The following is a 14575-nucleotide window of genomic DNA, read 5'->3' as shown; positions in this document are numbered from 1 at the left end:
TACTGTTCATCATCAGCCCAAGAGGCAATCCACCACCACCACACTGGAGTAGGATATTACACCACAACGGTGGCCCGAACCAGTATAAATCTTGTGTCTCTTGTGTTGTGAGTTCGTCTTCGAGATCTTAGCTAGCTAGGGCGTGGATCGGTAGGAGGGAAAGAACTTCGCGCGCACCCCAGAGTTCGAACCATAAGGGTTTTGCCGGAACCCGTGATTCGACACCACCGAAATAACACCGTCAGCCCATCTCATTATGGTAGTAATTGCCCGATGGACTATACCCTTCCTGGCCTACCTTAATAGGAAAGAACTGCCTGAGGATCAGAACGAGGCCCGCCGCATTGTCCGGCGTTCGAAGGCTTACAAGGTTCACGACGGAGAGCTCTACAAGGAAAGCGCTACCGGAGTCCTTCAAAGATGTATCTCCGAGGAGGAGGGGCGGCAGCTCTTGGCTGAAATTCATGCCGGTCTCGACGGCCACCGTGCCGCAGCTCGGGCCCTTGTTAGCAAGGCCTTCCGTATAGGTTCTTATTGGCCGACTGCCCGAGCAGACGCGCAGGACCTTGTCCAACGTTGCATCAGATGCCAGCTTTTTGCCAACCAGAGCCATATGCCACGCACCGCTCTGCAAACAATCCCCATCACTTGGCCTTTCGCGGTCTGGGGGTTGATATGGTCGGACCCCTTAAAGGAGGAAGCCATAAGAAAAAATATCTGCTGGTCATGGTGGATAAATTCACTAAGTGGATAGAGGCCAAACCAGTTAAAATGGCCGAAGGCGGACCAGTGATAGACTTTATATCCGGTGTTGTACACCGTTATGGCGTTCCACACAGCATCATCACCGATAACGGCTCCAACTTCACAGCCGACGAGGTGAAACATTGGTGCGCCAATCTGGGCATTAAGCTCGATTACGCCTCCGTCTATCACCCACAAACAAATGGTCAAGTCGAACGGGCCAATGGTCTTATTATGAGCGGCATCAAACCCAGGCTGGTGTGATCTTTGAAGGAATCAGACAAGCACTGGGTTGAGGAGCTCGACTCCGTACTTTGGGGGCTTCGGACCACGCCCAATCGCACTACCGGATACACACCTTTCTTCATGGTGTACGACGCAGAGGCTGTGCTACCCTGCGACATTATTCATGACTCACCTCGAGTGCGCATGTACCAAGAGAGAGAGAGAGAGGCCGAGCTCGATCGGCAGGACAGTCTAGACGCCCTGGAGGAGGAGCGCGACATTGCAAAAGCCCATTCCGCATTTTATCAACAACAGGCCCGCAGATATCAAAGGAGAGAAGTACGGGCGATGACTTATTATGTTGGCGAACTCGTTCTACGCTTGCCGGAGAAGAAAAATGACAAACTCAAGCCCAAGTGGGAGGGTCCCTTCATCACTGACGAAGTTCTCACTGGAGGAGCGTACCGCCTGCGGGATGCGTCAGACAATCGCCTAGAGCCGAACCCTTGGAATGCAGCCAGACTCCGAAGATTCTATGCCTAGCGCCGAACTCTTTGTTCGTTTCCTTCTCCTTATTGTTCCCATTGCCTTTTCCTCTCTTTTCACTTTTTCCTTTTTTGTTATCCTTAAAGCTTTTCATTTGGTACCCGTGACATACACATACTCAAATATGTACGTCCATTATGCCTGGGGGCTTCTTTGACAGAAGTTTGTTAATGTTATTTTTTGAGCATCAAGCTCATCACATATGCGCGTTTTCCCCATATGTACCTTTTCTTCACCATTATATGCATCGATATGACTTAAGTTTTGGCCAAGCTGGGTTGCCTGGCTCCTGTGCTTATGCCCTACATTCCCATTAGTTCAGCTAGGGCATAAAGGGAGCACCTCTGCGATTGTTACTGCCGGGTCATCTAGACGTGTACCTCAGACTGGGTGAAGCCGAAAGCTAGCGTTCTTATGGGAATACTCGGTCGGTGGATTAAAGATGTTTTTGCTTTCACCCCATCGTCAACCCCCAGATGTTACTCATACTGCGATTGTTCCAATCACAGTCCGGACATGCATTTTTACGCATGCGCACCCAGGAAAAGGAACCCTTAACGGAACTATTCTCTCTGGAAGATGTTTCTTACAATCATAATGTAATATAACATAACTAGCTGGATACAACTTGTCTGTTCAAGCAACTATGACCCCTACGCCTGGTTTCCACGCATACCCCGGTCTATTTTACCGCTTAGGTATTCGGAAACACTCCGCACCTTCGGGTCCAGAGGTCGAAGCGAAAAGGTCTGCCATGACAATCGTTTTACAATTCAGCTAGAAGGAAAATACATAGTCACTTGGACTCAAGAGTTTCCTCCTCTATACCGTCGAGCAGGCTATCTAACTTACAATCCTGCTGGGAATATTTGGCGGCCACTTTTACTTGGTCATATACCAAATTAACGGGGACTTCTTTCCCATCTGACCCTAGAGGTCCGACCCGAGCCATATGATTCGGATCAAGCTTGGTGTACCGTGTTTTCACCATGGCCCAGGCTTCTCGTGCACCTTCCCGGCAGGCCAATATCTTCCACAATCGAAAGCGCCGCCGCGCTCCCTTGAATAGCTCTAGGAGCTCCTCCATCTTTCCTGGAGGGGAGGCAGATGGCCACAAGGCCTTGGCAACGCTTCGCATCTCCTGGCGAGTCTGCTCATGCATGCGCGACAGCTCTTGTAGCAGATCGCCCGAGAATTCGGACATCTCCTCTTCGGGACGACCGGTCAGCATACCTGCCGACATAACTCTGTCAGTCCCTTTTATCTCCGAATATTCGAAGGTAAGTTCGACCACATACTGAATGACGCCTCGCAGCCTCTTATTTTCCTTCACGGAATCAGCCAACTGGGCCCGTACATATTTCAGTTCTTCGCCCATCTGGGTCTGGGCATTCTGCTGCTTGTTTTTCTCATCTCTGACTCAGGTCAGAACACGCTCGCCTGCGGCGTGTAGTCTTTTCACCTCTTTCTCGCCCGCTTGAGCGGCTTTCAGTTTCTCCTCCAGTTGATCTGACGATCTTGTTAGAAGATAAGCAACAGTATTAGCACAGCTGGTCTATAATTATTGTTTCTCGATGGAGGGAAATATTACCAGAGGGCGCCTTCTTGGACTTTTCCAGTTCGGCGGTAACAACAGTTAGCTATGTCCGACACTTTTCTAGCTCTTGGGCTAGCAGGTCGTTCTTCTCCATAAGAACCTGGTTACATAATGATCCTTAAATCATTTGTACCAACTGCTTCAAGTCTCGGGGACTACTGGCATGTGGTTATCATATTCGAACAAAATAAACTTACTTGCGCATCTTTTAAATGTTGACTCGTGGCTCTGTTAAGCCCGTCTCGAGCAGCTCGGATGTATGCATCAGCCGAGGTGAAGGCATTAAATGCCTCTTCTGAAAAGTTGGGGTCTCGTAAAATGGCCCTTCGGCGCCGATGATTCATGGCGCTCTCCACTTCTGAGTTGGTGACTGATACATCATCCGAATCCTTGGCTGGAGGACAATCCGGCGTCACCCCCGTATCAGCCCCCGTCTTTGCGGCGGGATTTGGATCGCGGCTGAGGGGAGTATGACCGGCTGGACCCCCGGACATAGTCCGGCACACTCTTTTCCTGATACAGGACAAACATAGAAGTCACAATTGGATGCGACTGCTAAAGAACATATTTGCAAATCCATACCTCTTCGATGACGGCTCGGCTGTATCTTTGTTTGCCTTCCTCTTCGAAGGCTTGCCCGGCGTGGGGGCTGCTCTCTTGGGAGATGCCCCTGGGGCAGCATGGCGCGCCGAACGCCTCCCCTTTTGAGCACATGACGGTGCGGTGGGTGAGGCAGAATGAGAGAACTCTTTTGGATGAGATGTCTCCTGATTACTTACGTGTGAAGCAGGGAGAAGACCGGGATAATCGGCGATGTGTCACATCCTAGCTAGTTCTTGCATTAGAGTGTTGCATCATGTTTACTTTTACCAGAAACTTGAAATGGGGATGCCAGAAACCCCCAGCACCCCCCTGAACACAACTAGGGTTTACCAAAATCCTTTTCAATGAACCTGAAATGCCCTCCATAAATGTTCACCATCTTTGGTCCTGGCTAAAACCTCTGCCAAAAATGGTTTCATATTTTTGGAGGCCATTTTTGGATTTTTGCACCAAGCCATAAGTATTTGCATTTGGGCAATTTAAATCCTATAAATATTTTCAAATGCCCAAATAATCTTGAAGGTATTTTTAGGCTGTTGAGAATATTTTCAAAGGTGCCTCTGAATATTTTCAGGATTTTCCTAAATGGAATAGTATTTCTACTATTTCAAAACACAGAACAGAAATAAATATAAAGGAAAACAGAAAGCAGAGAAGGAACTTACCTGGCAGCCCACCTGGCGGCCCAGCACTGTGCTGCCCATGGCCAGTCAGCTGCTTGCTCCCGCCAAAGCAGGCACAGAGGTGACGCCGGCGTGCGCGAGCTCGCCACGGCGCCACCTAATTACCGCCTCGCCCGTGGACGAGCTGGACGACCTCCACGTCGCGCCCCCAAGCCCCTGGACACCCCCATTCGCCCCCATCGCCTCTCCCTCGCTCTCCCTCGCCATGGCCGAAGGAGCCGCTGCCACCTCGCCAGCATAGCCGCGCCCACCGTCGTCCTCGCGCCGCCCCACCGTGTCCAGCAGCTCCGCCGTCGCCTTCTCCTTCGAGCAAGTCGAGCCCCGAGCACTCGCTTGCCCCGAAGCCACTGCTTCGACCTCGCCTTCACCGCCCACCGCCGGAGATCCCCTTCGCCGTCACCACCGCAGCAGTTCGTCCCCGACAGCGCCACCTAGCTCATCGCCTCTGCCGTGAGCTTCTGCCCCTTCCCCATCCTCTCATTCCTGCTGCCGCCCCTTGTGCCGACCGTAACCAGCAGCACCGCACACGCCGCCGCACGAGCTCGTCGCCGACGAGCTCCGGCCATCCAACGGTCGCACCACCATGGCCGTTAGCTTCACTGCATCGCCAGGAGCCCGTAGCACCATCGCACGCCCCTCGCCGTGCTCTCTAGCGACGGGTTCGACTACACCCGTACCCCGGCAGCCGCACAGCTCGTCGCCGGCGTCGATTCCGGCGACCCCGAGCTCCAGCACCACCACCAGTCGATGCGGCTCATTCCCAGCTGCGTGTAGATGCTCTCCGCCGCCCATTTGGTCGCTGGAGCACGGATCCCGCACCCCACCGCCGCGTCTGGACGTCGCCGGCGGGTAAACGCCAGCGAGTCAGCGTGGTTTGACCACGGGTTTGACTCCCCAGAGTCACTGACAAGTGGGGCCCGCCTGCTAATTAACCTGGGTTAGATTTAAGTTAATCCTAATTAGTTAATTATCTAACAGTGACACTGACACAAGGGACCCACACGTCAGGTTTAACCTGGACGACCCCGTTGACCGTTGACGTCATCATGACACACTGCTGACGTAATAAGTAACTTAATTACTGGAATTATTCTTATACAGGAAATTCCAGAAATTATCACAAACTTCAAAAAATCATAGAAAATAATCTATAGCTCAGAATGAAAAGATTTATATATGAAAAATGATCAAAAAAATCCATTCTATCCATCTGTACTGGTTTCATGCATGTTTAAGCAAATTAACCTACTGTTTAATGCAGAACAAGATAAAGCACTAAAAAGGGCCACATATGAAGTTGGAATTTGAATCTTTGATTCAAAATAGTCCAAACCCATCTGGTCTTAGTTGCATTAGCCCAATACATCCATTTTCCCATGTCTCATGCATGCATCATATTGTTGCACTTGCTTGGTGTTGATTGTGCTTCGATGTGTTCATTGTGGTAGGTCCTGCCTCCGAGGATATTCACGAGTATCCAACTGAAGGGCAGTATCCCACCACCACTCCGTCAGGAAAGCAACCCATTGATCACTTCGATACAAACCCATCTTCTCGCTTCTGCTCTCATTTACTGCATTAAGACAACGCGATTCAAACTGCTGTGTGTTGCGGTAGTTGAACCCACTTTCCTTTGCATGACCTGTCATTGCCACAGTAACTAGATGAAACCCACTAGCATGTGTAGGAGTTGATTGAGCCATGTTGTGTTCCGACAATGCTATGCTTGCTACGCTTAGAGTCGTGTCAGGTCTGGCTCATCAGGGTGATGAACTAGAGTGAAAGCGTGTGTCGGTAATGAGAGTGAGGTGTTGAATACGATTTGGTAAAGGTATCGATGGGAGGCCATGTAGGAGTACATGGTGGGTTGTTTCATTGAGACCGTCCCTAAGAACTGAGATCTGTATGCGTGATTTAAGATTCAGCTACTACCACGCATTGGGCCCGAAACCAATGGACCCCCTCGGCTTCTTAATCACCCTTGTCCTCTGTCCGGGAGTTGCACGTAGTTTCTGGTGTTTGTAGTAAGCTGGAGGCCGTGGACAGCGCTGAGCAAGGGGTGGGCTGTGATGCGGTAGGCTCGTGGCCCGGTGTACCGAGTCGCCCGTTTGGTGTCTCGGGAACCCTGCACACATCGTTCGGGGCCGTATGTGGAAACCTCGGCCGGACTCCCTGCGGATGGAACCTGAATAGGCGATAAACCTGGACTAGAGACTCGAGTGTTTAGGTAGGCTGTGGCCGACACCGTCGCTGGGCTTCCGCTTGAAGGTTGCCGAGTACACACTGTGTAAACGGTGGTAAGTGGTGAGAGCGTGTGTGACGAAGTACACCCCTGCAGGGTATAAAACTATTCGAATAGCCGCGTCCGCGGTAAGGGACTACTTGGTCGCTTATGCAGTTCATAGACAAGTAAATGGATACTATTAAAAGCCTCAAGATAAGTGTGAGTACCGCGGATGGCCCTCTCGTGGGATGACGAGGGAGGATCCACGGTGTAGTATTGAAATGGTGATTAGTGGACTCGTGTGCGAAAACTATTTTACAAGTGGTGTCTCGTAGGATAGCTTAGCCAAGAGTCAAAGCTGGCTTGCTGCAATAACTCCACTACCTTCTTGAGAATGAACATGTATAATAGGATCTGTTGTAAGACTTGCTGAGTACCTTTGTACTCATGTTGCTTCAATTACTGTTTTCAGACGACAACACCTCCCCTTCCGATGGGTTCTATGTAGAACTCGACGACGACGAGTGACTTGCCACCCAGGTGGTGATCTAGGCTTGTGAAGGGCCTATGTAGATAGACAGGCTTCGTCAAGCCTTCTTTCTTTCTAGTGTCTGTATCCAGACAAGTTGCTTCTGCATGTGTTTGTATGATTGTATGACTTGAGCGTCGGGTCATGTGACCCCTATCTGTATGAACAAGTTAGGTAAGGCTCTCTGGAGCCCTTTAAATAAAGTACTTTGAGTTGTAGAGTTTTGTTGTGATGCCATGTTGTATTTGCACATATCGAGCATATTGTGTGTATGATTGAAATGCTTGCTATGTGTGGGATCCGACAATCTAGTTGTTTATCCTGGGCAGCCTCTCATGGGGAAATGTAGTCTAGTGCCTCCTTGAGCCATAGTAGTCCGCTACAGCCCGGTTCACCGGAGTCCTGCTAGCCCAGCACTACTGCTCTGGACACTTGACTGGCCGGCATGTGATTCATATCGTTCCTGTGCCTCTCATGGGGAAATGTCACGCGGTGACATCCGGAGTCCTGCCTAGCCTGCTACAGCCCGGGTTCCCGGAGTCCTGTTAGCCCAGTGCTACAGCCCGGATCCACACGCTGCTGACCGACACGTTCGATGTTGATTCATGTATGCCTGTCCCCATACGTTAGTGCCGCTTTGGGTTCACGACTAGCCATGTCGGCCCGGGTTCTCTGTCATACGGATGCTAGCGACATTGTCATATACGTGAGCCAAAAGGCGCAAACGGTCCCGGGCCATGGTAAGGCGACACCCGTGGGAGTACCGTGCGTGAGGCCGCAATGTGATATGAGGTGTTACAGGCTAGATCAGTGTGACTTAGAATCGGGGTCCTGACACGATGATGGCCACTTCTGTGCCGTCTTAGCTCGCCTGGTAAAACACCCTATCCTCGAGCACCACGAATATATCCGGATCCTCTTCGAATCCAGGGTCGAGGTCCCGATTGTGGCCCTCGGGCTCCGGGGCGGGGCTGTGAAGCCCCTTGGAAATCTTTCTCCAGTGCTGTTATAAATAGATGGATTAATATTCATTGAAAATAGCTCAGGGGGTGGAGTAAGTAGAGGAGTTGGGACTTACCCAGCTAGGAGGACTGTACATGGAAAATCCATCTCTACGCTTGATTCATAGAAATTCCTCCTCCTCCCCGTTGAACAGTTCGGCCAATATTTTGGCCAGAGCGGCGGGGGTATCAGGACCCTTCCTGCCGCAGCGGGAGACGTCATCCTCCCCATTGTAGTGCCACATGGGAAGCCCTCTGTATTGGAGTGGCTCAACCCCCCGTGCTATGGAAGTCGCCATTACTTCGACTATTGATAATCCGGACTGAGCGAGTGTCCTTATCTTGCTCATGAGTTGACGAACATCTGCACTATCTTCCTCCTCGAGGCTCCGAGGGCGCCAGCTATGGCGTTCCTTCAAAGGAACGCTTGTGAACTCAGGAAGACCCCTCCGAACTGGGTCTGGAAGTGCGACGTCCTCAATATAGAACCATTCGGAAGGCCACTCTTCGGATGCCTTCTTTGGTGTGCCGGATAGGTATCCGGTCTCGGCGATGCGCCATATTTCGGCTCCGCCCACCTCAAATATTGATCCCTCGTGGTTGCTCGGGACAGGACAGAATAGCTTTCTCCACAATTCCAAATGGGCCCGACAACCCAAGAATAGCTCGCAAAGGGCGACGTAACCCGTGATATGCAGGATGGAGGCCGGAGTGAGGTTGTGAAGTTGGAGGCCATAGTACTCCAGAAGCCCTCTAAGGAACGGATGAATTGGAAACCCGACGCCTCTTAGCAGGTAGGGGACGAAACACACTCGTTCCCCCTCAGATGGATTGGGGAAATCTTCAGCCTGAGCCCCGCCATTGAAGAAGGTCAATCCTGCTCGAACAGGGACCAAATCCACAGGAGGAAGAAATCCCTGTGTTTGCAGCTTCTCCAGCTGACCATGGGATACGGAGCACCTCTCCCACTCACCTTTTGTTGGGCCGCAGGGACAGGAGGAGGAGCTGGGAGTGCTTGCCATATTGAAGTGGTCTTTCTTAGCAATCTCTGAAGATTTTTCCGCGTGGTACCGAATGGATCTGAGATCCAATCTCTTTAAATAGACACTCTTCCTCGCATGGCCGGGGGGCTATCTGCAAAAATACCCTGACCTCTCGCATTCGCTTGACACGTGGAAGCTGAAGTTGTTGATACACAGAAGCCGAGGGGTACGACATTAAATGGAAGGCCAAATACATCACTTTGAAGTCATCAGAGGAGGAACCCGCCTTGCAATGCCGAAGACAATCTGCGCGCCGGACACCTCGTCATTGAAGTCTGGTTCGGGGTCTACTGAGGGAGTCTGTACTAACAGGTCCTCGGGCGTCCGACCTGTTAGGCATGGGCCGGATTGATGGGCTGTGAAGATACAAAGACCGAAGACTCTACCCGTGTCTGGATGGGACTCTCCTTGACGTGGAAGGCATGCTTGGCGACCAAATGTAAAGATTCATTTCTCTGTAAACCGACCTTATGTAACCAGATTAGCGGCGCATAAACCATGTTCGTCAACCAAGTTTGTTCAGTGGTCGTAACGTTAGGTCCCTCCGGTGTCTATATAAACCGGAGGGCTAGGTCTGTAGAGGCGAAGATACACAATTATAGTCATATAGGCTAGACTTCCAGGGTTTTAGCCATATTGATCTCATGGTAGATCAACTCTTGTAATACTCATATTCATCAAGATCAATCAAGCAGGAAGTAGGGTATTACCTCCATAGAGAGGGCCCGAACCTGGGTACACATTGTGTCCCCCGTCTCCTATTACCATCGACCTTAGACACACAGTTCGGGACCCCCTACCCGAGATCTGCCCGTTTTGACACCGACAATGTGCATTACCGAGAGGGCCCAGAGATACCTCCCCAACAATCGGAGTGACAAATCCTAATCTCAATCTATGCCAACTCAACAAACACCATCGGAGACACCTGTAGAGCATCTTTATAATCACCCAGTTACATTGTGACGTTTGATAGCACACAGGGTGTTCCTCTGGTATTCGGGAGTTGCATAATCTCATAGTCTAAGGAACATGTATAAGTCATGAAGTAAGCAATAGCAATAAAACTAAACGATCATAATGCTAAGCTAAAGGATGGGTCTTGTCCATCACATCATTTTCTAATGATGTGATCCCATTCATCAAATGACCACACATGTCTATGGCTAGGAAACTTAACCATCTTTGATTAACGAGCTAGACAAGTAGAGGCATACTAGGGACACTCTGTTTGTCTATGTATTCACACATGTACTAAGTTTCCGGTTAATACAATTCTAGCATGAATAATAAACATTTATCATGATATAAGGAATTATAAATAACAACTTTATTATTGCCTCTAGGGCATATTTCCTTCAGCATTTAGCTTTGAGAATGCTAAGCCACAGCAGGGCCTCCGAGGAGGACATAATTTTCCACCACCACTTGATGATGAGGCATTTGTTCATGACGGCAGTGTTAATAATGCCCAACCCCCCAAGGTTTTTAGGTCTGCAAATAAGCTTCCATTTCACCTTCCTATATTTACGCTTGTTGTCCATCGAGTTCCAGTAGAAGGCACCCCTGTGTTTGTCAAACCAAGCGTGGATCCCTCCCGAAAGGAGGTAGAAGCCCATCAAGAACATGGGGAGGGAGGAGAGGCAGGCGTTAATTCAACCTTGCCATCTTGGGTGTTATTGTATGTGCATCTAGTGCCACCCCTAGTTGGTTTTGGAATATTGATGACAAACTTGGTTGAGGGACTAATGTGTTTGTGAGAATTGCAGGATAACACAGGTAGTAGTCCCTTATTGATTTGGTTAACTACCAGCGATGACCCCTAAAAATGTGTGAAGGCATTGAAGACAATGGTGGTCTGTGAAGACTTTCACAGTGAAGATTATGACATGAGAAGACATTCATGTGAATACTATGGAGTGCAAAGACATAGTTGTTTTGTAGTTTCCTTTTCTTCTTTGTTGAGTCATAGGAACCACCGTACTGTTAAGTGGGGTCCAAGTGATCAAAGTCAGAATGACTGAAGTGATGCTCTACCAAAATCCTATGTCTTCGGGGGAAGACAATGAGAGCAAATCTTATCCAGAGCTGCATGAGTCAGCTTTACTTGTAGCCCAAGTCAAGCTGCCACGTGTGTTTGAAATCCGACCGTTGGACACGTGTCAGTTCCTTAGTGACCCAGGGTCATTTCGGACATATGTCGGGTTGCCTCCGGGCTATTAATAGCCCACTCCCTACACCATAAATTGGTGGATGCTCAGAGTTAGTACACGACTTTTGTCATTTGAGAGCAACCCACCTCCGAAGCATTTGAGAGAGAGATCCTTGCGGGGACAAAGCCCAAAACACCCAGAGCCAAAGAGTGTTAGGCATCACTGAAGTCTTTCTGTCCGCGTGACCTGAAGACTTGTTACACTTGAGGACTGTGAATCCTCCAGCCGGTTAGGCGTCGCGTTCTGAGCATCCAAGAGTCATTGTGGATCGCTGGTGAACGAAGTCTGTGAAGGTTTGGAAGTCTACCTTGAGGACTTACCAGAGTGATTGGGCGAGGACTGGGTGTCCTTAGCTCAAGGGGAATAAGGTGAAGACGCGGTCCTCTGAGTTGAATCTCAGCCTCCCTAACCAGACGTACAGTTGTCACAGCAACTGGAACTGGTCTACCAAATCCTTGTCTTCACCAAGCAACTGGTTCTATCATTCACTTCCCTTTACTTTACAGTTGGTCTTCATGAAGTCATTGCATGCTTGTTTGATCTGATTGACTTCACTGAGTAAGGACTGCTTACTGTTTGGCTTCATACTATCTTCCATCTTGATCCATACTACCTAGCTGCTGATAGTCTTCGTGCATTCACTTCATTGCTAACTTTACTATGGCTTGTCTAGTGTAGTCCTCCTTCCGCTGCATATCAAGGGGTTCATTTCTACTGTTTGTCTTCAAAGACCTCGTGTTTTGAAGACTTTCATAAAAATAGCCTATTCACTCCCATCTAGTCGATAACTAGCACTTTCAGTTGGTATCAGAGCAAGGTGCTCCCTTGTTCTGTGTGATTCGGTTTAACCACCTGGAGTTTTAGCTATGTCGACTGCAGGGATAATCAAGGTCTCTGTTGCGTGCCCCATTTTTGATGGTCATGATTATCCCAGATGGAATGCTATGATGAGGAAGCGCCTCCTTGCTATGGACAGTGAGCTTTGGACTGTCACGGATATTGGTCTCACCGATGCAAGATGGCGCATGCTGACGATATTCAGAAATATACTCTTCTGGATATCAAGGCGAAGGCTGTTATATGCTCCAGTCTGCCCAGAGATGAGTTTAGGCGCATCATGCATCTCTGCAATGCAAAGCTTATATGGGACCAGATCTCGGATGTTTATGAAGGTCATCGAACATGTCAGGACGCTTGGTTCCTCGAATTCAAAGAGTCACTCAAAACAACGACTCCCGAACCTGAGCCATCTTCTCCCACCTACTGCTTCATGGCACGTGGTGACAAGGTAAACTCATGCGATGCTTACTTTCAAACATCCAGTGAAGATGACTCTAAATGTGAATCTAAACGTAGGAACAAAACACTTGCTAAAATTGCAACGGAACAACAAAATGCTATGGAACATATTCAAAAGTTGCTAGACAAAAGCGATGACCTGTTGGACGCGGAAATGACTCGAACTCAGTCCTTAATTGAAGACATTAAAAATCTTCATGTTAAGTACGAAGAACTTGAAAGTCGTCATGAAACACTCTCAACTACTCATGAGAAGCTTTCCTATGATTATCTTCAAAGGAAGGAAGAACTTGAGAACCTGAGAGCGTCTCATGAAGATCTTCAAAAGGAGAACGAGTCACTTCGCGCTCAACAAATCAGTACCGCTCAGGAAGACTTTGAGCCACCATGTTTAAAATTTGTTGAGTTTGATAATGTTGTCTCTTTTGCTGAATGTTCTACTGCTGCTACTATTGCTATATCTTCAACTGCTGATGTGGTAACTAACCCCTCCTCTGAGGACACCACTACTATTGTTGATGAGAATGCTAGGTTGAAGACATTGCTTGAAACAGGGATGTACAAAAGCCTCAATGGGCATCAAACACTATGTGATGTCCTCAAGAAACAGATTCTGAACGGAAACCCTAGGAAAGAGGGTGTCGGGTTCGAGAGGAAAATGAACGTTGATGGTTCATACTGGAAGCCTGAGCAGTACCCCAAAACCACATGGGTTGCTGCAAAGGGTGTCGGTTCTATATCCGGCGTATCTCATAGTAGGGGTCTTAAGCTAGGCGTCTTGGAGTGATGGGTAATAGGAGACGAGGGACACGGTGTTTACCCAAGTTCGGGCCCTCTCTAAGAGGTAAAACCCTACTCCTGCTTGATTATATTCGATGTGGGTGCAATACAGAGTACATGTATCTACCACGAGACTTTAGTAATGAATATTAGATTGTCTATTGACTAGCCTAGCCTCGGTTTATATAATACACTAGAGGCCTAGGGTTTAGGAGAGTCCTCGTCTTGTGCGCCAAGTCTCATGGGATCTTCCTTGTATGCGGCATGGGCTGCCCGAAGTGGCCCATGAGTGAACGGCGATGGGGGGGTCCTCGGCTCAATCCAGCTGGTCGGGAGACGACGTGGTGAGTACCCCCTAGTCCAGGACACCGTCAGTAGCCCCCTGAACCGGTCTTCAAGTTGGGGACGCTCCTCGATTCTTCTGAACTATTCTTCATCTTCGGTCGTCGGTCTTGAAAACTGGCTCAACTAATCTTCTCATCTTCGATCTTGAGGATCGCCGAAGTGCATCCGAAGATTTTACACGTCGGGTATCCGAGGAGCCCCTTTAAGTTTCCGGCCTTTATCAATGCCTTGTTATTTTTATGCCACACCTCGGGTTTGAAGTTGTTCCCGGGCGGCAGTGTCCTCTTGCGTCCGAGCTCCAACGCCGGACTGCATTCGAGGTATCTTTTGCAGCCGAGCACCAACGCCGGACTGCTTCCGAGCTCCAATGCAGGGATGTATCCGAGCTCCAACGCTGGACTGTATCCGAAGAGTATTGTTACAGATGATCTCCAACACCGAACTGCATCCGAGCTCCAGCGCCGGACTGTATCCGAGCTCCAACGCCGGACTATGTCCAAGCTCCAATGACGGACTGTATCCGAGCTCCAATGCCGGACTATGTCCAAGCTCCAACGCCAGACTGTATCCGAGCTCCAACGCCGGACTATGTCCAAGCTCCAACGCCGGACCGTATCCGAGCTCCAACGCCGGACTATGTCCAAGCTCCAACACCGAACTATATCTGAGGTGTGATAGATCACCTTGGTTCAAAAAAGTTGAAGGAGTTTAGCCGAGCTTAATGCTAGAAATGCCCTCTATGG

Source organism: Aegilops tauschii, chromosome 5, assembly GCF_002575655.3.
Source record: "Aegilops tauschii subsp. strangulata cultivar AL8/78 chromosome 5, Aet v6.0, whole genome shotgun sequence".
In the NCBI taxonomy this organism is placed as follows: domain Eukaryota; kingdom Viridiplantae; phylum Streptophyta; class Magnoliopsida; order Poales; family Poaceae; genus Aegilops; species Aegilops tauschii.
This window is presented reverse-complemented; position numbering follows the sequence as displayed.